Source organism: Phyllostomus discolor, chromosome 2 (assembly GCF_004126475.2).
Source record: "Phyllostomus discolor isolate MPI-MPIP mPhyDis1 chromosome 2, mPhyDis1.pri.v3, whole genome shotgun sequence".
Classification (NCBI taxonomy): Eukaryota; Metazoa; Chordata; class Mammalia; order Chiroptera; family Phyllostomidae; genus Phyllostomus; species Phyllostomus discolor.
Window position 1 is genome coordinate 38627139 of NC_040904.2, and position 22307 is coordinate 38649445.

Below are 22307 nucleotides of genomic sequence, written 5' to 3' on the forward strand. Positions count from 1 at the left end.
ATGTATATTTTGTGAGAAGCTTTCAAAATCCTTAACAGAGTCTTTAAAATAAGTGAACGCTAAAAGGAGCAATGAAAGCACTCTAACATTCGGAGTGGGGAGAATTCTTACCATTGGCAGTGCATTGATGTGGGGATGTACAACTGAATATCCGGTGCCGCCAATCACAAGTTGCTGTTGCTGATGCTGAGAAAAAGGAAAGTAAAATATTCAGTGTGCCCTAAGACAAATTCAGTTTAAAAGATTCCTCATGCCAAATTCTACATGCATGAAACAGTCTTCATTTATGTCTGTATGGTCTCCACCAGTGACTATCTTTCTCCCCCTAAGCAATTGTTATAAACAACAGCAGCAACTTCTGAGTGCGTAACATGTGGCAGGCACTGAATCTTTGTAGCATTCCTAACAGAGTGATGCAACGAACAAAACGAGACTCGAGAAATAAATTTGCACTACCTGACCCACATTCAACTCGACTTGGGCAAATATTACTGTAAAAGTGCAGTATGTTAATAATCTATAATTGTGAACCGTGAAGAATGGTATTAAACTTATATTCTCTATATTCTGTTTAATAATAAAGAGAAATACATGACTGGTATCTAAAACCATTTCAATCAAAACTTATTAAACTTTAATCTCTTCAGAGTTTGCATTTTAGAGTTAATCCAGTCTTTTCTGCTAAGTCACAGCATATGACTTCCCATGAACCTCTTCTGTAAATATGCACACACCGGCGGTTTCCCGCACACCCTGTCAGCATGGAGACTGCGGGACAGAGTGGAGTCCACCGTGTGCCAGGGCGGAGCACCATCTTCTGTCAAGTACAGGCTGATGCCACAGAGAGGGGCGCAGGAGCTGTACCTCAGACACTCACATATGGTACAGTCAAGTCAGTCAGGAAACACTATGAAGATAACTGAGCAAATACACTGAATAACTGCAGACCCAATTCAGTCCCTTCAAGTTTGCTCCCTTCGGGTGTTATCTTTACTGGAACTTTCACTGGTGCTGCTTGCCAACTCCGTGGCCATACGATGACTCTTGTGCTGTTATGTATCTTAAGTTATAAGGAAATCTAGAAATTAAAGTAACATTTATTGACTCTGTCACAGACTTAGCTGAAATTACAGATGGCTGCATCAACATATAATATCCCACCAGCCTTTGATGTTTCAAGACAGAGGAAGGAGCCCCACAGGTTTTTGTTAGAAGACACTCATGAGGTAGCTGGCAGATCCTTTCTAACACTTACTGAAGAAAGGTTCTGTAGCTATCCTGATTGAGTCCCACTAGAAATTAGATTACTGCTAGGCTGTTTACCTCACGGTCATTTGTTATAAACATCAATTATTTTACTATAAAATTTTCATTAGTTTTTAAGCTATAAACCAGAGAGGGCAACTTGTTATCCAAAAACTGGCAGATTACCCTTATCAGAAAGAAGTTTGGTCATACATTTATTCTACTTATTTATAAATAATTAATATGTGCTACTGAACTGTGTACATTGTGAAATACACAAAACCAATTTTTAAATAAAAGTCATTTATTTAGAAAGCTATAATACTGTTTTAAAACATTCTAGTTTCTTGACTTTTAAATGTCTTTTACGTCATGATGGTTTTGTATCATTATTAACTAAAATCCCCAAACACAATTTACTCTTTCAGCAAGGCTCATCAATACCAATAGTGAATGCATGCCTTTGTGTCACGTATCTTTCTAGATAATCTGTACATTTTTTATCCATCTTCTAAAATGATCAGAACATGACAGGGGAAAAACTCCTAATAGTTTGTATCAGGTCTACCATCTTCTTGTTTCCTATTCTTATTATTTCTCATACTCAGTTTCTTTGTAGCAATCTTTAAGTGATTAGTGTTATTTGTGGAGCTTGTTTAAAACTAGGTAATATAACCCATAAATCTACAGATTCAAACACAAGTAAACTTACAGTATAGTAAGCTTAAATATGAGGAGGAACCCCCCCAAAAGCTGGAATTTATTTAGAAAATTGTGTATGTTTAAACCTCAGTCACCTTCAAAGTACATTCCATCTGATGCAATACACTCATCAAGATGTTTTTCTACTGCTCAAAACAGTTTTGAACTAGTTGATTTTGATGCCTTTTAGTGCTTCTGCCACTTTTTGTTTCACATTTTTCACATCAGCAAAATGTTTCCCTTTGAGGACTTTTTTCATTACGGGAAACAAAAAGGTCACTGGGGCAAGATCAGGTAAATACAGAGGGTCGGGTATGGAGGTAAAGCTGTTTCATGAAATGGACAAGTGTGTTCAAAGAGTCTTCAAAAAAATTCACTAAGGCCGAATGCGGCCTCTCACAACAAGGCCAGCTGGTACACGGATACAGGTGGCTTCCCAGAACACTCACCTACTGGCGGAAGCCTGTGCTACAAAGGCACCAGCCCTCCAGAAGGTAATTCTGGGAGTTTTGGGCGCCCCCCCACCCTCTGCACAGCAATTCCTAGAAATGGAACAAGTGAATGGGTGTGCCACTGTGGCTTTGTGGGATACTCCGCCTTCTGAAAACCATTCTGTACCCTATGTTATACATAGCTCTGTCATTACAGGCAAATAAGGGCACAAATGTGAACATCTACACTGCAATAAAGAATTTTTAAATCTAAAATGAACATAAGTAGACTAATACAGCACTGTACCCCAATGGATACTTGTTTTCACCACTGGGATGTATTCATACACAACATACAAACTCACAGATCTACCTTTGAAAAAAATAAAATTAGATCATTCCAACTGTTAGATTCTTTCCTCCTCTTCCTGGTTGTCTTCTCTTAATTTACCATGGCCAGCGAATCTTTCTCTTATCACCCTCGTATGTGTCTCAAATCTCATTTTCTCTGTCTTTTCTCCACCCTTCTTTTCTTTATTCACTCACTTAACTTTTCCCATTAGACTGTGGCCCTTAAGAGAAAAATCACAACAGTGGTTTGATAAATGTTTAGCTAGTAAAATAAATATTTGATTTTAGGATTTGAAGGGTGAATTAATCCATGGAAAAGGATGTGTCAACAGGTCTGCCTATTTGCACATATAATACAATCTGGAAAACTGAAGAACTGCTAAAGAAACAAACATGTGCAGGGTTGTATTTTAGATTCTATTTTACATATTTTTCTATTTGACTCACATACCTATGCACCAGCCATTGTGAGTGTATTTATAAAGCATGCCACACAATTCTTCACCTTATAAAATGAACATCTGGATTTTAAAAGATATAATTATGTATTTTACAAAAGAATTACAAAAACCTAAGGCGTACTTAAGATAATCTGACAGAATGCACCGTGTTTTTCAGACTATAAGACGCACCCCCATCCCAAATTTGGGGGGTGGGGTGTGTCTTTTTTTAAAATTTTTTATTTTATTTATTTATTTATTTATCAATCAATTGGAAAGGAGGGAGAAAGAGAGAGAGAGAAACATCAATGTGCGGTTGCTGAGGGCCATGGCCTGCAACCCAGGCATGTGCCCTGACTGGGAATCGAACCTGTGACACTTCGGTTCACAGCCCAAGCTCAATCCACTGAGCTATGCCAGCCAGGGGGGTGTGTCTTATAGTCCGAATGTAGCTTACCTGTCTCACTGTGGCGATGGGCAAGGGGGGCAGCCTATGTTATTTGTGTTATTAAGTACTTTACCACATTTTTTTGCTTCAAAATTTGTTTTCCTATTTTCCTCCTCTAAAACCTAGGTGCGTCTTATAGTCCGGTGCATCCTACAGTCTAAAAAACTTGGTATGTTAAAACCATTAGCACTAAAGTAATTCAAGTTGTTCAAAAACCAAAATCATGTGTATCCTTTGCACCTGCCTTTAACCTTGCCTGCTAAAATACCCTCTACTCTCCTCAGAGCAGATCATCCTCTCTCCCTGTTCTCGGTACTCTGGCTGCCATGATATTGCTCATTCCTCTGCCAGAAATGTGCTCCTACTGTGCTTCTGCCCGCCAAGATTCAGCCCAAATGAGCTTCCTCCCTGGCCTGTGCACTCCACTTTCTGGGGAAGAGAAATCTGCGTCTCTCTCACCACAACTCTGTAATGCCTTATTCTCTCGTCATGCCTCCCCTTCTCAGTCTCCTGGAGACCAGGGACTCATCTGCTCATCTGGCTGACCCATCTCAGGACTAAGAATAGTGCCTTAAACATATAGAGTTCTTAAGATATGTATGTTTATGAAGTGTTGTAAAATTTCTACGCACAACAGAAATAAGTACATACATATTTGAAAATAAAACATAGTACAGAATGAAGTGTAGCACAAATAAATCATATTGGTTAGGAAGAACTACAACTTTTTAAAATTTTAATAGTGCTTAGGAGAGCCTAGCTACACCAGGAACTGACCAATAAAGACTGATCTTTTGCCATCAAAACAAACAAAAAAACCACCTCACTGTCTTATATAAAATCAGCATAAAACTATCAACTAATTTGTTCTACATACATTAAACCTATGTGCTTTCTTTCTTGTAATGAAATAAATGTTTGTAGGTTTTGGTTTTATCTCCAAACAAAAAGCTTTGCTTTTGGAATCTGTATTTCAGAACATTTTACCTAAAATAAAAGAAGTTCTCATTTTAGAAAAGGCTTTAGGCATAAAACCGACACTGCTGACTCAGTAGTCATCGTCTAAAATCTACCACCTACACATAATTAGGATTGTTTAATATGCAAAAATCCTATAAAATAGTTCAATGGTATATTTTGACTGATCTTCAGAAATACTACCCTGAAGTCTTTAGGAGTAAACTTATTTGATTTGTAGATCTCTTTGAAAAGCTAATGAATTATAGGCCCTTTTCCTGAGAAAAGGTACAAATAGAAAAGTTGTTTATAATTTACAGTTCCAACATAATCTATTACAGAACCTAATGGCCAGTAACAAATTCAAGAAGGTATACTTGGTATCCTTAAGAAATAAAAAGTTCAAATGAATTGTTTGGATTTGGAAAATCATCCCCCCAAATTAAAAGAAAAACATAATGATCCTACCATAACTAATAGGCTTGGATGCATTTCTTATTAAGTGAACTTGTGGGCAAAAAAAGTGTCACAGATAATGTCCAAACTAAATTGCTTAGCACACGATTAAAAGTAAAATAAACAGTGATTACCTTCAACTGGAACTAAAAAAAGACTGTATTTGAAAATAGAAGTTTCAATGGAATTTTCTCAATTCCATTGATCCATTTCACAAGACTTTCATTAATAGCCTTCTTCAACATGGCAACCTCTAGTATCATACTATGTATTCATCAAAGCCTCTAAACTTGAGTCTAAAAGCATTATATACTGAACTCTCCTAAACCCCTTCTCAATTTCCATGGAATCACATTCATATAATATGCTAGACAGCCAGTGGAAAAAGGGAAGGGCTGTAACAGAAGGGATATCTTAAGGAAACTGACCCTGAGATCAGACTCAAAGGCAGAGTAGTCAGAGCAAACACAAGTTTACCATCTCTGGCTATGATTTTCACTTTTCTTTGTTATTTAAGAAACTTAGGGAAAATGGACTTGAGTTGCATATTATAATTCCAATTTTCTAAAGATGGAATACACTCAAGACCACAAATCCAATTTAAAAACAATTTAAATATGCATTATAAAATAAATATGCACTAATTATATAGTTACTACTTCAATTGAGTTAGTTTCATTGGTATCATCACATGTACTTGAATTTTGTTAGATTTATACAAAAAACTATTGTGCAGGAATAAAACAAAAAACTATGAAGTACCCCAAAATTTGTCAAAGAGTAAGCCATGCAATTAAAGACAATAAAAACTACAAATTCTCTTATACTAAAAGCCACAAACTTTTTAAAATTAAAGATTGATTTGGGCAGTATCAAATGTTATTAAAAATTAAATTGATTTTTTAGGCGCTAACAGCTACAGAACAAAAGTTTCCAGTTCACTAACTTTTGATGACAGAGAACTGAACATGAGAAGTCATAGACTCAAACTGTAGTTGGGATACTACAAAGACGGAAAACACACTTGTCAGTTACTTAAAAAGTGGTACATCAACAAACTACTTTCTTCTCTTCCAAAAAACTGTTACTAAATTAATGGTGTATCTATTTATGATGCCTTAGAAATGTGACAAGATATAAGATTGTTTTCTTCTTAACACAAAGCTAATAGCAGCTAACCTTTTATTTTTTTAAGTAGCCTGGGAGAAAGAAACAAGTACTGGTGTGACGGGAGGCAATAAACAGTGTAAGGATGTAAGAAATAATAGGATGGAAAAACAAACTTTGCTTTCTCCAAATTTGCTCAAGACCACATAAACAATGCCTTGCTACTTAACAAAAGAAAAACTGACATAATTCCTTGATCGTACTAGGTTTCTCACTCTCCCCAGGGGCCGAAATTTGATTCAAGATACCAAAATTGAGTAGCTAATTAGGCTAGGACGATGCAAAAACTATCCTGGTGAACAAAACACTCTGGACAGAAATGAAAACGGCTCTGCCAGGGATATTGGGTCTTTGGTTAAGTGTGTCCTACAGAAACACCTTTCCCAATTCTAACCTAACTGTGACATAGTGGGTCCCTCACGCAAACTGAATTGATCTAGGGTGGAAATCTGCACATCGGTTGCATTTTTAAAGCAATCACACTTAAAAAACTAAGTCTTCAACTTTCACTTGGTAATAGAAAGGAGTAAGCTTCTTAACCTCTTTTTAAGCTAAAAATATGACAGCAGATGATTAATAAAATGAATATTGTCATCAGAAGTATTTTGCACACAAAGAGAAAAATTATATTTACATCAAGCTGGGTGTTGGGTCCAGAATTTTAATGTGTCACACTATTTCTATCTACTAATGAAAGAGATGAGTCACTTGTCTGTGTCTTTACTAAGAGTGTTTCTTTACATATTTTCACATAAAAAATAAAAACTGGTTGCTTTGACTTCCTATTTTTAAGAGTGTTTCTTTACATATTTTCACATTAAAAAAAACTGGCTGCTTTGACTTCGTATTTTTTAAATTGGTATAATCTAGACACTACCAACAAATGTTTTAAAGTTTAAATACATTGCTCATTTAAATACCATGTTTAAAGTGGCTGTCAGAGATACTACATTCTTTCAAGAAATCAAGGATAGCCTGTCTTAACACAATTCATTCTAAGTATACAATAAAATATCTAAATGACATGTTCATAATTATAAAAAATGCCAAATTGTCACCTGATGGTGATTTGCCAAGTTGCTTTCAATTTAACTTTTCACCAAATTTAAAATGAAACATTTAAACCAGCAAATACAAACTGTGTTGTCTGCCTGATTCACTTGGGACACAAACACAGGGGGACAGAGGTTCGTTCTCCTTCCCATGCTCCTGTGACCCCATGACCATTTCAGGGATCATGGAAAGAAAGAAGACAACCTTTCTTAAGTAATTATTTACTCAATACAAAACACTACTCCTCTCCTTGCCCACCACCCAAATTATAATAAAGCACTGACTGAGACTAGATGAACACAACTATTCCTTCTTACTTGTCAGCCACCCCTATGCGATGATTTGCGGGTTGGCAAGGCTATGGCCAGAAAGTATGTTTGGGTTTGCAGGCCATGTGGTCTCTACCAAAGAGACTCAACTCTGATACTGTAGTGCAAAGCAGCCAGAGACAATATGCAATTGAATAGGCAGTACTGTTTCAAAAAAAAAAAAACTTTATTCACAAACACACAAAAAAGACAACAGACAGTACTTTGTTGGCCATGAAGTAATTCCCAAGATCACTCAAACTTCTACAGATCCAAATGAAGTGCTTAGGTTAAATGAGGTGAAGATATTTAAAGAAAAAAGTAACAGACCAAGTTAAAAAAAAAATTACTCAGCCCTGGCTGGCGTAGCTCGGTGGATTGAGCTCGGGCTGGGAACCAAAGTGTCCCAGGTTCGATTCCCAGCCAGGGTACATTCCTGGGTTGCAGGCCATAACCCCCAGCAACCGCACATTGATGTCTCTCTCTCTCTCTCTCTCTTTCTCTCTATCTCTCTCTCCCTTCCTTCCCTCCCTAAAAATAAATAAATAAAATCTTTAAAAAAAAAAAAAAAATTACTCAAGCATTCTCTACTAAAACTTTATAACCATTCTTTGGGCAGAAAATTTTCTAAAGCATTCAAACATATTATGTGACACTATTTGTAACAGTTAAGTTAAATAAAAAAAGTATTAAAATATTATCATTCCTTTGCCATTGTCAAACACTTGAAAGACACTAGAAGTAAAATGAAAAGAACAAAGGATTTCTACTCTTTCCATTTACAAACTCAGCTCTTTCACGTCATACCCATAGAATTATGAGGAAGTCCTCAGTGTCCTCTGTAAAATGGAGCTATTATATAATACTGCACTCTGCAGAGATGCTATATTAGATGGCTCAACAAGGAAAGAGTTCAACTATTGTTTTAAAAAGAGAGAGAAGACTATGATAAAACTGTAAGACTATGATAAGACTATAAATAAAAAGCACCAATCTTTTTACACATCTAAAGATGTTTTCTTACAGAATAAGTATCAGCTAATTATAATTGCTTACATAGCTTGAAAGTGCCCAAAAGGTTAATAATACAGTATTGAAAGATAAAAAATTTCGGCTCTAAGCAAAAAACTGCTTACTATGAGATTATAAAAATAACAATGGGAAGTATTTAAAAAAAAAAAAAAAAAGCACAGCCAACAAAGAAGGCATAGAAATAACAAAGTAGTCCTGGAAATGAATCCTCTTGGCCAGAACAAATGGAAGCTGCAAAAAATGTTGGCCAGAAATTTTGCCCATACCAACCAATGTTCACCAAGTAGTGGGTGAAAAGAAATGTTGTTATGTGTATTTTAAGCTTTCTGATATGATTAACAACTAGATACCAAAAGTCACTTCTATAATGTAAAGTAAGACTGTAAAAGATGTTTTCACATTTTCTAACAATCCTAAATCATGCTATAATTAACAGATACAGGAATGAGGAAGTGAATTATTTGTCATTCGTTTTTAAAACAAATTTATGAATCTAGAGTCAAAATTACGTTTAAGGACTTCTGGCCAAGATGGAGGTGTAGGGAGACACACTGCGCCTCCTTGCACAACCAAAATAAGGACAACAACAATTTAGAAACAAAAAACAGCCAGTACTGACAGAAAATTGAACTGTATGGAAGTCCAGCCACCAAGGAATTAAAGAAGACATATTCTTCCAGACAGGTAGGAGGGGCGGTCTAGTGGCTGGGTGGAGAGGACTCAAGGCAAAGCAGTGGCTGGAGGACCCCAGGCAGTCCCACATTCGTGTGCAGATAAACCAGGCAAAACTGGGGAGCGAGACAAGACCACACAACCCAGTGTCTCAGTGCCGGGAAATAAAGCCTCAAAACACTGACTGAAAACACCTGTGGGGCTGAGGGACCAGGAGAGACTCCCAGCCTCACAGGAGAGCTTGTTGGAGAGACCCACAGGATCCTAGAACATACACAAACCCACCCACATGGGAATCAGCACCAGAAGGGCTCAGTTTGCTTGGGGGAAGCTGCAGACGGGACTAAAATATGGCAGAGAGTAAAGCAAACAGCACTGTTCCCTCCCATATACAACGTCACAACCCAACCACCAGGTTGCCCCACCCTGGTAAACACCGAAGGCTTTGCCCCTCACTACGTAACAGGTGAGTCAAGACAAAAAAGGGGGCCCAAACAAAAGAACAGATCAAAGCTCCAGAACAAATAAAACTAAGCGATGAAGAAATAGCCAACCTATTAAATGCACAGTTCAAAACACTGGTAATCAGGATGCTCACAGAATTGGTTGAGTTTGGTTGCAAATTAGATGAAAAAATGAAGACTATGCTAAGTGAAATAAAGGAAAATGTACAGGGAACCAATAGTGATGGGAAGGAAACTGGGACTCAAATCAATGGAGTGGACCAGAAAGAAAGAAAGAAAACATCCAATCAGAAAAGAATGAAGAAACAAGAATTCAAAAAAAATGAGGGGAGGCTTAGGAACCTCCAGGACATCGTTAAACATTCCAACATTCGAACTATAAGGATACCAGAAGGAGAAGAGGAAGAGCAACAAGTGGAAAAGTTATTTCAACAAATAATAAAGGAGAGCTTCCCCATTCTGGCAAAGGAAACAGACTTACAGGAAGCCCAAGAAGCTCAGAGAGTCCCAAAGAAGTTGGACCCAAGGAGAACACACCAAGGCACATCATAATTACATTACCCAAGAAGAAAGATAAGGAGAGAATCTTAAAAGCAGCAAAAGAAAAGGAGACAGTTACCTACAAAGGAGTGCCCATAAGACTGTCAGCTGATTTCTCAAAAGAGACCTTACAGGCAAGGGGCTGGAAAGAAGTATTCCAAGTCATGAAAGGCAAGGACCTACATCCAAGATTGCTCTATCCAGCAAAGCTTTCATTTAGAATGGAAGGGCAGATAAAGTGCTTCCCAGACAAGGTCAAGTTAAAGGAGTTCATCATCACCAAGCCCTTATTTTATGAAATGTTAAAGGGACTTATCTAAGAAAAAGAAGATTAAAAAAACATGTATAGTAAAATGACAGCAAATTCACAATTATTAACAACCACACCTAAAATAAAAACAAAAACAAATTAAGCAAACAACGAGAACAGGAACAGAACCCCAGAAATGGAGATCACATGGGGAGTTAGCAACAGGGGAGAGGGAGAGAGGGGGAAAAGGTACAGAGAATAAGTAGCATAGATGGCAGGCAGAAAATAGACAATGGGAGGGTAAGAATAGTATGGGAAATGTAGAAGCTAAAGAACTTGTAAGTTTGACACAAGGACATAAACTAAAAGGGGAAATGTGAGTGGGGGGGTGCAGAGTGGAGGGGAGTGAAAGGGGGAGAATGGGACAACGGTAATAACAATCAATACAATATATTTTTAAAAAAATAAAATTATATTTAAAACAAAATGGTAATTTTCTTCTTTTCAGAGTTCTCTAATATCAAAGCAACCAAAGATTCCATCAACAACAAAGGACCTGCCTGGAATAAATGAACGATCTCCATTAGCAATGCATTAGTTACTCAAGAAAATGAAAACCAAGAAGAAAGCCAGATTCTTCTTCAGGAAGCCAAGATGCAATGTAACTTAAAGACTATGTTTATCTTGCAGCCAAGTTACCGTATATAGTAGGATTTTTCTTTCCTTTTTTTTTTTAACTGACTGCAAGATTTATCCTGCAATAGACAATAGATCTGTGGAGAGAAAGGAGAGAGAAGGAAGGAGGGAAAAAAAGGAAGTTTCATTAATCTATTAAACATTGTTAATATTAAAAGCTAGTCTTTTACCAACAATAGAAGAAAATTTACTAAAATATATCAATAAATAAACACCCTTGACCTCCTGGAGTTTAAATTCCAGCAAAACTTAGAATCAGGTAGCATGTAGATGGGGTCAAGTGCTATGAAAAAAAGGAGAAGTCTGTATAGAGGGGGCAGACCCAGTTTGAGGTAAGAGGGAGGAGCTGGTGCCTCCAGGCTGCAATGGTAAGTAGAATGGTCAGAGCTGGCAAGATATCGGGAAGATACTGTATATTGTATGTTCTGTACTCAGGCAATCGTGCATGAAGACGTGCCGTATCTTGATTTTGTCACCTTAGTGTTTGGAAACCGTTCCTAGAACATCCACATTCACAAAACAGGTCATACATGTTTCAATTACTCCTAATTTTTTTCTCTGAAATATCTGTTCTTGCCTGTATCCCGTATCTCCTGTATATTATAAAGCTGTAATTCCTAGGATAGATATGAACTATTACAAATGGCAGGTTTATTTAAGTGTTTAGCATTGTAGTAATATGGAGGTCATCAGTAAAGTTATCAAATGTTAAAGAGAAGATATGCTAAATAAGAGAAACTTTCATAATTGTTGCCCAGAGCCTTTTCAGTCAAACTACTTTGCATACAAGCATTCTTACAAAAAGCTTCGAACTTTCAAGACACATGATACTGAAAAGCAAGAAAGTACTACTGAAATGAAACGTCTGGTCACTTAAGCCCTACTACAGTTTAGACAACAGACTCAATGTTTAAAAATACAGCAAATGCTTATATTGTGCCTAGCACTACATATATTTATCTACCATTACTATCTTAAAATACCTACTTATGTAAAAATAACAAAACACAAATGTAGATACATACCAACACTTCAAATCCCTAAGAACCTCTGATTTTGTCTGTTTTTTTCCCATTGTATATTCAATATTCTTCAGTAGAGCAAACATAAAGAGGAGGAAAAGTAAAACTAGTTTGTGAAAATGCACAAAGCTAAAACTATAAATATTGGCTGAACTTTTTTCAATACCTTCAACTGTAAGCTCTTAGAAAAAAATAAGAATATCTTTATAACTTGTAGATTCAATCAAACCTAAAGCAAAATTCTGGATTCCAATGAGCACTACATAAGTCTGACAGAGGGGCGATTTGTGAAGGCAGAGGAGTGGCAACAAAATCTTACCTCTTCCTTACAACAGGGGAAACAACCCGGAAAGTATCTTTCCCATTAAGAGGATGAAAATCTGTTGTGATTGTTCACTGGGCTCTCAAGCTCAAGTCCAGCTTAATCAATCAGATGAAAAGTACTACTACTTTGATGAGTCAAACTCAACTAGGAGGAACTCATCTTAGATGTGGCGTATCTAAGTATGCCACACCTGTAACTTGTTTACTCAGAAGGATATAGGACAGGAAGGCTATCAGGGTAATTAGTAACTGGCCAGACAGGTCAGCAGAACATGCAATCCAGGAGTCTTTGCACATCTCCCTCCTACCACTACCATATGATCCACTTAGGTATAAGGGGGCAAGAACTCACAGAGGGTGCAGAAGCTACCTTGGCCTAGAAACCCCAAGCTCCACAGAGGAACTAATTATCATCTCATAAGAGTGTCATGGGCATAGCTTCCAAGGAACCCAACGCATCAAGGAACATGCCCACTTATAAGATAGCAGCAAACCTTCCCACCAGGTATTCACTGCTACTCCAGATGCAGTTCATGCCCCATGTTGGCTGATAATATGAAAGACAGCTAAAATTTAAATCAAGGTCATTTAACTATTTAAGGGGGAAACGTTTGCTGAACCCTTTCCTCAAAATACGCCTGGGTCCTCATCCCAGTCTGCTGCAAAGATGCCAGAGTCTTGGGCCTATAACTTTGGCTTCTGGTTCATCTCCTATAAGAAATAACTGGGTATGACTGGATTGACCTCTGATATTCTTTGAAGTCTTTTAGAAAATAAAAAACAGGTTAACAAAAACACAGGCACTCAAAAGAAAGAAAATATCTCCTGATTTCTGAGAAATAAGGCAACATAGACAAAACCAAACTAAGCAGCACAGAAAACCTGTTTTGATGATCAAAAAGTTGAAGTTTAAAAAGAAGACTGTCTAGTCATAAAGAAATTGAGTCCCAGAGGTTAGATATTCTTACCAGAAGTAATAACTATTCAACTCCGCATTGCTTGTACACTTGGTATCATTCAGATCTCACAATAAGCATATACAGTAGGTATTATAGTCTCTGTTTCAAAACAAGTTAACTGAGGCTCAAAGAAGTTCCTAGAGCAAAATCAACACCTGATAAAAGGCAGAAAGCGGCCATCGGATGCCATGTTAAATTCTTAACCACTCTCATCCTCAAGATCTTCTGAGTTTCTCTTCAAAGCCTCTGTTTTCACCAAGTGTTTTCTTATTCCAACGTGGTAAATAGTGTTTAAAGCAAGTATCACTTTACTTGGGAGGAAGAGATTTTCATCTATATTCTCTTACTGCAACAAGTTAAGATGGAGTCAATACAAGGACTGTGGGCAACTCCAGAGGACAGTGTAAATCTACCAACCAATAAGTGCTATTTTTGCTACCCACCCCTACCCAGCTTCCAAATATCCTTTGGCCTAGAGTATTTCATATAACTATTTCTTGAAATACTGTGCAGATTTAACTGTTTTTAACAAAAGATACACACAGAAATCAGGAACTTCATCTGATGGGAGTAAGGCTGAATTTATTAATTTACATAATCATTATTCATAAGAAAACCTGAAATTTTAGAATGCATAAATCATCTTACTTTTGGAAGTTTACTAAGAAAAAAGTGTTGACCCTGGCTGGCATAGCTCAGTGGACTGAGTGTGGGCTGCGAACCCAAGTGTCACAGGTTCGATTCCCAGTCAGGGTACATGCCTGGGTTGCCGGCCATGACCCCCAGCAACTGCACATTGATGTTTCTCTTTCTCTTTCTTTCTCTCTTTCTCTTTCTCTTTCTCTTTCTCTTTCTCTTTCTCTTTCTCTCTCTCTCTCTCCCCCTCTCCCTCCCTTCCCTCTCTAAAAAATAAATTAAAAAATAAAATAAAATAAAATCTTTAAAAAAAAAGAAAGAAAAAAGTGTTGGAAGACACAAAAGCACAACAGCCATTCTGGAGCAAATATTGTACTACAAATGGCTTAATTAATATTCACTACCCAAGTCAAAAGCCTGAGATTCATCCCTGACTCTTCCCTCTGTCTCCTTTGTCACCCATATCAACTACTAAATTCTGTCAATTCTTCTTCCTAAAGGCCCCTTGAATCCTATTGTCCATACTCCTCAATCTCCTTCCCCCCAATTTTGATGAAGTCCAAAGCCCGTATTACTTGCAATAGCCATACATCCCAAAATTGATTATCTGAAAATTCAGCGTTTTTAAATTTTGAAGTGAGAGAGGTAATGGTGGGTTTCCTTGTTGGGTCACTGCTTAGTTCTTCATTTACATGCGAACAGAAATCCCAATTCCGTTCAAAGCAACATGCCAGATAAATACTCTTTTTTCCAGCCCTTGTTTCAGACACAGGCCGCCCTAGGAAAGACGACAGTGGAGAAGAGGGGGCTTTTGCTTTCCTGAGAAGAGAAGATGGGCGCAGCACTTCCTCCTGTGAAGCGGGACGCTCCTGCAGCAGCAGCAGCAGCGTTCAACTGAGGCAGTAGTAAGCCTGATGGAATGCCCCACACTAAGGAACATGGAATCAAACAACAGCCACTTCCTGCCTCTGTTTATTTGATTTCTTTAAAAGAGTGGTCCCTTGTAACTTAAAGCCCAATGGACACCACTTTCCCTCTAGGAGTTCAGAACAGGCCTCTCCAAGAACTGCAACTTCAGAAAGTGGATTACTTTGAGCTGAAGGCAATCAAGACCCTAGGCCTCAGTAGAAAGTTTTACCCCTCCCCTTGAAGAGTTTCAATTAGAGGTCTTACCCATACCTATATGGCAGGATACACTATTAATTACTGATCATCTGCTCTTCCCATGTCTTGCAATGAATGACCTTCCTCCCCTCTCAAGCCCCAAGATACCTTACCTCATTCTGTAGTTCAGAATGCCAATATACCTCATTTTTACCTTCTGTCTTTGAACTGCTCATGTATGTGGGGTTCCCGTGCACATGTATGAAATGGAAATTTAGTTATTCTGTCTAGTTAACCTGTCTCATGTAGATTTGTTAGACCATCAGAAAGAACCTTGAAGGTAGAGAAAAGTTTTTCCCTTTCCCATAACCCCTTACAAGTCCCCCAAAGCACTTCAAACTTACTGCGTATAAAAACTTAATTCATCTCCCACTCAAAACTTGTTCCTCTTCTTATACTGATTGTCTACCTACGTGTATTGCTTCATTCTCCCACTCAACCAAGCTACAAATAATGGCTCTTTCTCCTCCTTCATTTCCTATAGCTATAGGAAATCAATCACCAAAATCCATTACATTCTGTCTCTAGGGTGCTACCTCACTATGCTGTGTCCTCCAACCCCCCCATACCTTCATGACTTTGGATATGCTGTAAACCCTCTAGCTAAATTGTAGGTCATCTACATCCTACCTTAAGCTCTGTCACCACTGCAGACATTTGTTGTATATGCCTGTCCCCCCTCAATAAAAGGTATGTATCTTGATAGATTCCTTATTCAGCTTTATAATACCAGATGTATAGAACAAAACATGGCAAAATCTATCCCTCTTACCAAAAGGCTAGTGGTTAAAATACAGACCTTATCCACACAGGTATCATAAAAATCCATGAGAAAACTGTTGGGTTGCTTTTCACTCCCTCATAAAATCAATTTAAGGACGAACAATGACAAATGCAAACCATATCTGAAATTCAGAATACTGAAAGTGTACTTTTGTTCAAAAGGTAAATAAAAAGAACTAAGAGAAATTATTTAACAACCATGCTTATCTCTGAAATTCCATATGACCCCCAAACCCCTTCGCATAACTATCACATCTTGGTAAAACTTTTCTTTTTGTTAAAACATTTTAAAAGCATTTTAACACAGTGCTACTCTGTTACAAACAAAGGTGCAAATTTTAAAATGGTAATAGTTGCTTTTAAAAGGCATTTCCTTATCTTTGCTCTTTTAGGGTATGTGGTTTGATTCTGATTCTACTGATGACCTTGGGCCAGAATAGAAGAACTGGGAAGGATGGCAAAGGCCTGCATAAAAAAGGAGTATGAACAGCCTGCACTGAGAAAGGTTTGAGAGATACCTCTATTTTTGATATTTTCCTTCATTGTTCTAGACAAGAACTAAACAGACTATTCCTAAAACTCAGACAACTTACAGACAGAGACTCCGTTTCTCATCAGTTTCTGACCCCAAGATCCTGGGAAGAAAGAAAAATTTGCCCTGCTGGGACCCTAAGACTGAAAGAAATAAAATCTGAAACAATATGGATGTCCCATACACGTTTACTATCAGGAAGCTGTGCATTTTCAAACCTTACCGGTTCACTGGTAGCAACTGTGAAATGATATCCCTATCTCATACCTATCACTTTTTATTTCTTGCTTTCCCTTCTCCTAAAACTGTGAATAATTCATGCCCTTATTCTCCTCTAACCACATCAAATTCCTCACTTGTTCCCACAGGCATCTCATAATCCTAGCAGGCCATTTCATTGGTAAACCTTACAAAATGCAATGGCCAGAAACAAATGTCTGGTTCTTTACAACGGTTCAATTATATTAGTGCAGTCACTTATTAATTGCCTTCCATCCAGTTTCATTCATTCTTTACCAGAAACTACACAGAACTAGAATAGAACTTCAAGAATACTGAGAGACTCTACCAAGTACTGAATCTATAACATTAGGCTGGTTATTCCAAACCTGTTTCCTCATCTGTAAAGTTAAGGATGTTAATGCTATCTACCCAGAGCGGATGTTGTTAGGAGAGCTAAGTGATACAGTAAGCATGGAACAGCAACTGAGGCTTAAAAAGCAACCATGGCAGCAGTTGCTATTTTACTGGATTTCCTGTGTGACGGGACACTGAGCTGACTTTTAATGGAACCACAGATGCGATACACTGTTAATATACCCAACCTCAATGTCTAGAATATTTTACTCTGTGTTTTCATGAATGTTTTTATTTTATAAAAAGAAAAATGCAACTTTGTTTTTAAACAGACTACTATTAGCATTCTGAAAATAAGGTATCATTCCTAAATAGGGGATACAAAATAAGAAAAAAAAGAGGATTACTGGAGAGGGAAGCAAGAGTGATTCAAAGATTTTTGGCCCCTGAGAAATAATACTCATTTTTAATTAACATTACAACCAATCTATATTGGGTATCGGATTAATCAAATTCCCATGTGTTAAAGAAATATCAGTCTACTATTACTATTCCTATTCCCTGGCTAAAACAGCAACACTGAATTCCAGAGAAGGATTTCCTTTCAGTGATAGCAAATAATGGGTAAATTTAATAAGGCTTCATTAAGCCTTCTCCATAATTATACAGTATTTTAAAACAGTATCTTTGTTTTGGTTTTGAATCTCATGTAGATTACTGAATTATCTGTGTAGTCTAAATTATTTTCCTTCTAAATAGTAGATCAAAATAATTTTAAAGTAGTAATGTGAAGTAACTCACAGTCTTGGGAACTTCCCTACCGACTGTGTAAACTCTCAATTCTCCCTGATGTTTGCTACCTTGGACAACTTAATATGCTCTATCAATTCTATTATCATGAACCTTCTCTGGTGTCCTAACAAGATGTTTGCAATGTGATTCAGTCTAACTTCAAATGCCACTAGCACAGTGACTAATTTTCAAATTTGAAAGCAAGTCAGTAAACCCCACTTGGAGTTTTAATAAATTCCGCTTTATTTCCATATCACTGATTAGAAAATACATAAAGTAAAACTGAAGATTTCATTCCAAGGGCAGAGAAGCAATACTGAAGAACAGAATGGGTTCGGCATAAGATGAGTTTATACGGAGAACCACTCAACTCTGACCCCATCAATTTGCCAATTTTCACACTGTGAAAGGTAGTGAGCTGTTAGCAACCAAGACTCTAGGGCCAATGGTTATACATCTCTGAAAAGTATATAAATTTTAACTTCTTTCTTTCCCATCCTTGTCCCATTTTGTCCACTGTTCTTACTGAGATTCAGAACATAGTTGTATAATATTCAAGCCATGACTACTTTAAGCCACATTCTAAGAAACGGGCTGCATTCCAAGACAATATAGAAGTTTTCTTTTTTCAAGATCACTTCATTCATTCACTCATTCACTCACTCATCCACAGCCTATTTAAGAAACATGGACTTTTAGACTGTAAAGAGGGGAGGAATGGTCTAGTTATAACTACATTACTCATGCAAAAACTTCTGGAACTGTTTCAAGCTCCAAGACCCCAGGAAATTATCTTAATGGGGAATGACTTGGCAGAGGCTGGTTTCTCCTTGAAGCTCAACTCCACTTAGACATTATTCCTAGACTGAGATTAAATCTACAAGGAGAACACAGAGAATACCAGACTTTCATTCCAAGTATATCTAGAGTCACCCTATTGGCTAATTTGATCCATTTGTTGCCATATGTGTGTGTGTGTGTGCGCACACACATACACTCACAGTTCCTGGCACAGAGCTGCTAAAAACCCTTGTAATTTCCTAACAATAAGAGCACTGGGAATACCTTTCATTCTAATATTTGATCTTTGACCCTGTTTTCTGACAAAGATCTTCAACTCCTTGGAATTTGCAGGGTGGTAGACAAGTGTCTTTTGTTCAGGTGAGGCGATTCTTGGTGGTCTCCTGGATAACTTCCAGGAGAATGGGGTGGGGGCTGGTCACTAAAGACCAAGCCATGATTAGAAGCTTGGAATTTTCCACTCAACCACCACCCTCTAATCTCCAGGGAAGGGGAGAAGGACTGGAGACTGGGCTGAGAACTGACCATGCCTACATACTGAAGCCTCCATTAAAATTCCATTAAGTCTGGAAGTTCAGAGAGCTTCTGGGTAACTAAATACATGGAGGTACTGGGACAATGACTCACCCAGCTAGGGCATGGAGGCTTTGCACCTTCAAACCCTCCCTTCCCCCACACTCTGCCCTACACATCTCTTCTACCTGGATGTTCATCTGTATCCCTTGTCATATCCTTTCGTAAACTGGTAAGTGGTTCCCTGAGTTCTGTGAGCCATTCTACCAAATTATCAAACCCGAGGAGGGAATCATGGGAACTCTAATTTATTATAGACAGTCACTCGAAGCAACAACCTAATACTTGCAATTGGCATCTGAAGTGAGGGCAGCCTTGTGGAACAGACCCTGTAACTTGGAGAATCAGATGCTAACTCCAAGTAGATAGTGTTATGAATAGAAATAAACTGACTTGTAGGACACCCAGATGGTGTTGCAGAGACTTAACTGGTGTGGGGAAAAAACTATCATAAATTTGGTGATGAGAAGTACTTTGTGTGTGAGCAAAGGAAAACACAAGAATGCTTTTTTTTCCAACAGTTACTAACATTTCTCCTGCACAATAAACTTCTTACCACATTCCCATGTTTTCTTTATGTCAGTCTACAACAATATTCTTCCCCAGGGCATCATTCAAAGAACATATATCTCACTAAGACATTACCAGAGGCATTTTATTTAAGTTGAAGGAAGACACTAAATTGTGTCTTAAGCTAAAAGATCAAGGAAGACATAAACATATAATGGTTAACCACCAAAAAAACCAAAGCATGACTTCTTAAGATTGTTGTAGTGCTATGCTGAGAGTAGGGCGAGTAAAGCGACCCCATTTTTTTCCATTTTATTATATGCATTCATTGCATCCATGCATATTAAAAAAATGCTGAAATTTCTGATTTCCTAGGTCACCCAGGGCCAGGAAACAAATTTCCTTTATGATTGTAATAAACATTAACTATACGTGCCTTTTGCACTTCCCCTTCATGGAGTATCTTCGGTGATTTTAAAAGGTTTAATGTGAGTTTAGATAGAAATGTTTTAAGTACGAAATTTTACTACATGAGATTTAAATTTCAGATAGTCATTGGTATAAAATAAATTTTTAAACTGCTGACTTTATTCTGTTAAAGGATGCTGAGTCCTTTCCAATTAAAGGCTAAGAATCTGGCCATGGTATTTTTATCCAAAGGCATGACTAGGTTTCTAGACAAAGTATGACTTGTCATACCCTTTCACTGATCAAAGCAAAGCTCAAAAACAAATGGGGAATGAGAAAGGGAGTAAAAAAACTTTAAATGAATCTGTTTGTGAATTCTTTCATTAGGCTAATTGCGTGTTCTGTGGTGAAACACCACATTACCGTGTACTAAGTGCCTACTATACGTGCTAGGCAGCATTTCAGGTATCAAGGGACAGAGCAGGAAAAAACTCCTTGAAGTTCAATTCCAGTGGGGAAGGACACACAAAATGAGTACATTGTCACATATGGGTTCTGGATTTTTAAGCCTACCTTTTATAAAATCAAGAGATACTTACACTTTATCACTGTAACCATTCAGATTCACTGACTACATACACCAGAAAGCAATTCCAGAAAATGGGGTTTACTGAAAGCATTAACTCAGAAAAACCTGGCTAGTCAGGTTCTGAAAGAAAGCAAACACAGAAGTTGTATGGGTCAAGAATACCCCTGCCTACCAAATTAAGTTTGTTCTTGGAACCTGTTTCAACAACTTGTGGTCAAATACAGTCCCACCTCTCTTATTTCTCCAATGAACAGCTGGATTCATATTAATCAGGACTTCCACTAATTTTATTTATACATAGGTAAATAAGTAGATATGAATGGCAGAAGGAAGATTATAAACCCCGAGGCAGAGTAATCTACAAAGAACAGTTACTCATACACAGTTTTCTTCACTGCCACATGATAGGGTTGTTCAAGTTTGCTCTGAATAAACAATAGTCATTGACTGCATTGTGATAAGCAGCAGGTCTAGACCCCAGCTACAAATTTTGTGGACTGTTTTAGTTTATATTTGCACAACCATTTATTGTTCCTCCAAAATCAGCTGCCACACTCGAGTGGCTGGGTCTGCAGAAGTCGCAGAATCAACTGGCACACAGAAACATTGTAAAGAATTCTAAAGCCTCTACATTCCATCAGTGGCCTGTATTTTAACTTAACCCATTTTTTAAATTTTTCTTAATTATTCAATTACAGCCCACATTCAATATTATATTAGTTGCAGTTGTATTGCATAGTGGTTAGACACATAACTTACAGAGTGACTCCCTGATAATAAGTCTAGCACCCATCTCACAACAGCTCAATTCCTTCCTGCCAAAAGCCTTCACTACTCCGACCAATCAGTGATTTTTCTCCTCTCTAAAGAACACCAGTAACATACCAGTCATTTCACACTGCTGTAAAATACAATCCTGGCAGAATACAATCCTGGCAGGTTAAATACCTCACTAAAAAATCATACAACTAGCCAATGGCAAAGGCTGGACTATAATCCTGACCATCATTTCAATCCCCAAGGTTATCTGTTCTTCCAATCTCCTCTAAAATTTCCTATACTGATCTGACCACAACCCCCCTTCACATTTAAAAATTTCCAACAGACTATGAACACCTAAATATTTTATCCGGTCAACCCATCCTTCCCATCACAGGTCAAGTGCAATCTTATCCAATCAAATTTCTTTTTGACAGTTCTAACTCATATTGATTTTCCTCTTTTCCAGATTTACTCCATTTTAATCAAAATCACACAGTGTAGTGTCTTTTTACTCTGCATATATTATCTCAATCCCCCAAACAACTTGAAAAGACAAGCATATGTATATTTCCCCTATTTTATGAATGATCCTAGATATTAATTTGCTTACGGTTACACAATCATTCCAGTAGCGGTGCCACAAAGGGCTGCATTTTAAAACTAT

At 37.5% G+C, this 22307-nt stretch overlaps 1 protein-coding gene across 5 annotated transcripts in view; it reads right to left on the bottom strand.

The window, feature by feature from the left end:
* Positions 1-22307, bottom strand: part of TBL1XR1 (TBL1X receptor 1) — a 150935-nt gene that overhangs the window by 70467 nt on the left and 58161 nt on the right. For 4 of the 5 annotated variants that reach the window (XM_036017713.1, XM_036017711.1, XM_036017710.1 and 1 more), the window contains one exon: positions 112-186. The exons of the other annotated variant lie outside the window; for it this stretch is intronic. The gene's annotated coding sequence lies outside the window, so the exon portion shown is untranslated. Of the gene's footprint in view, positions 1-111; positions 187-22307 lie in introns of those variants that run through there. 5 annotated transcript variants of the gene reach the window in all.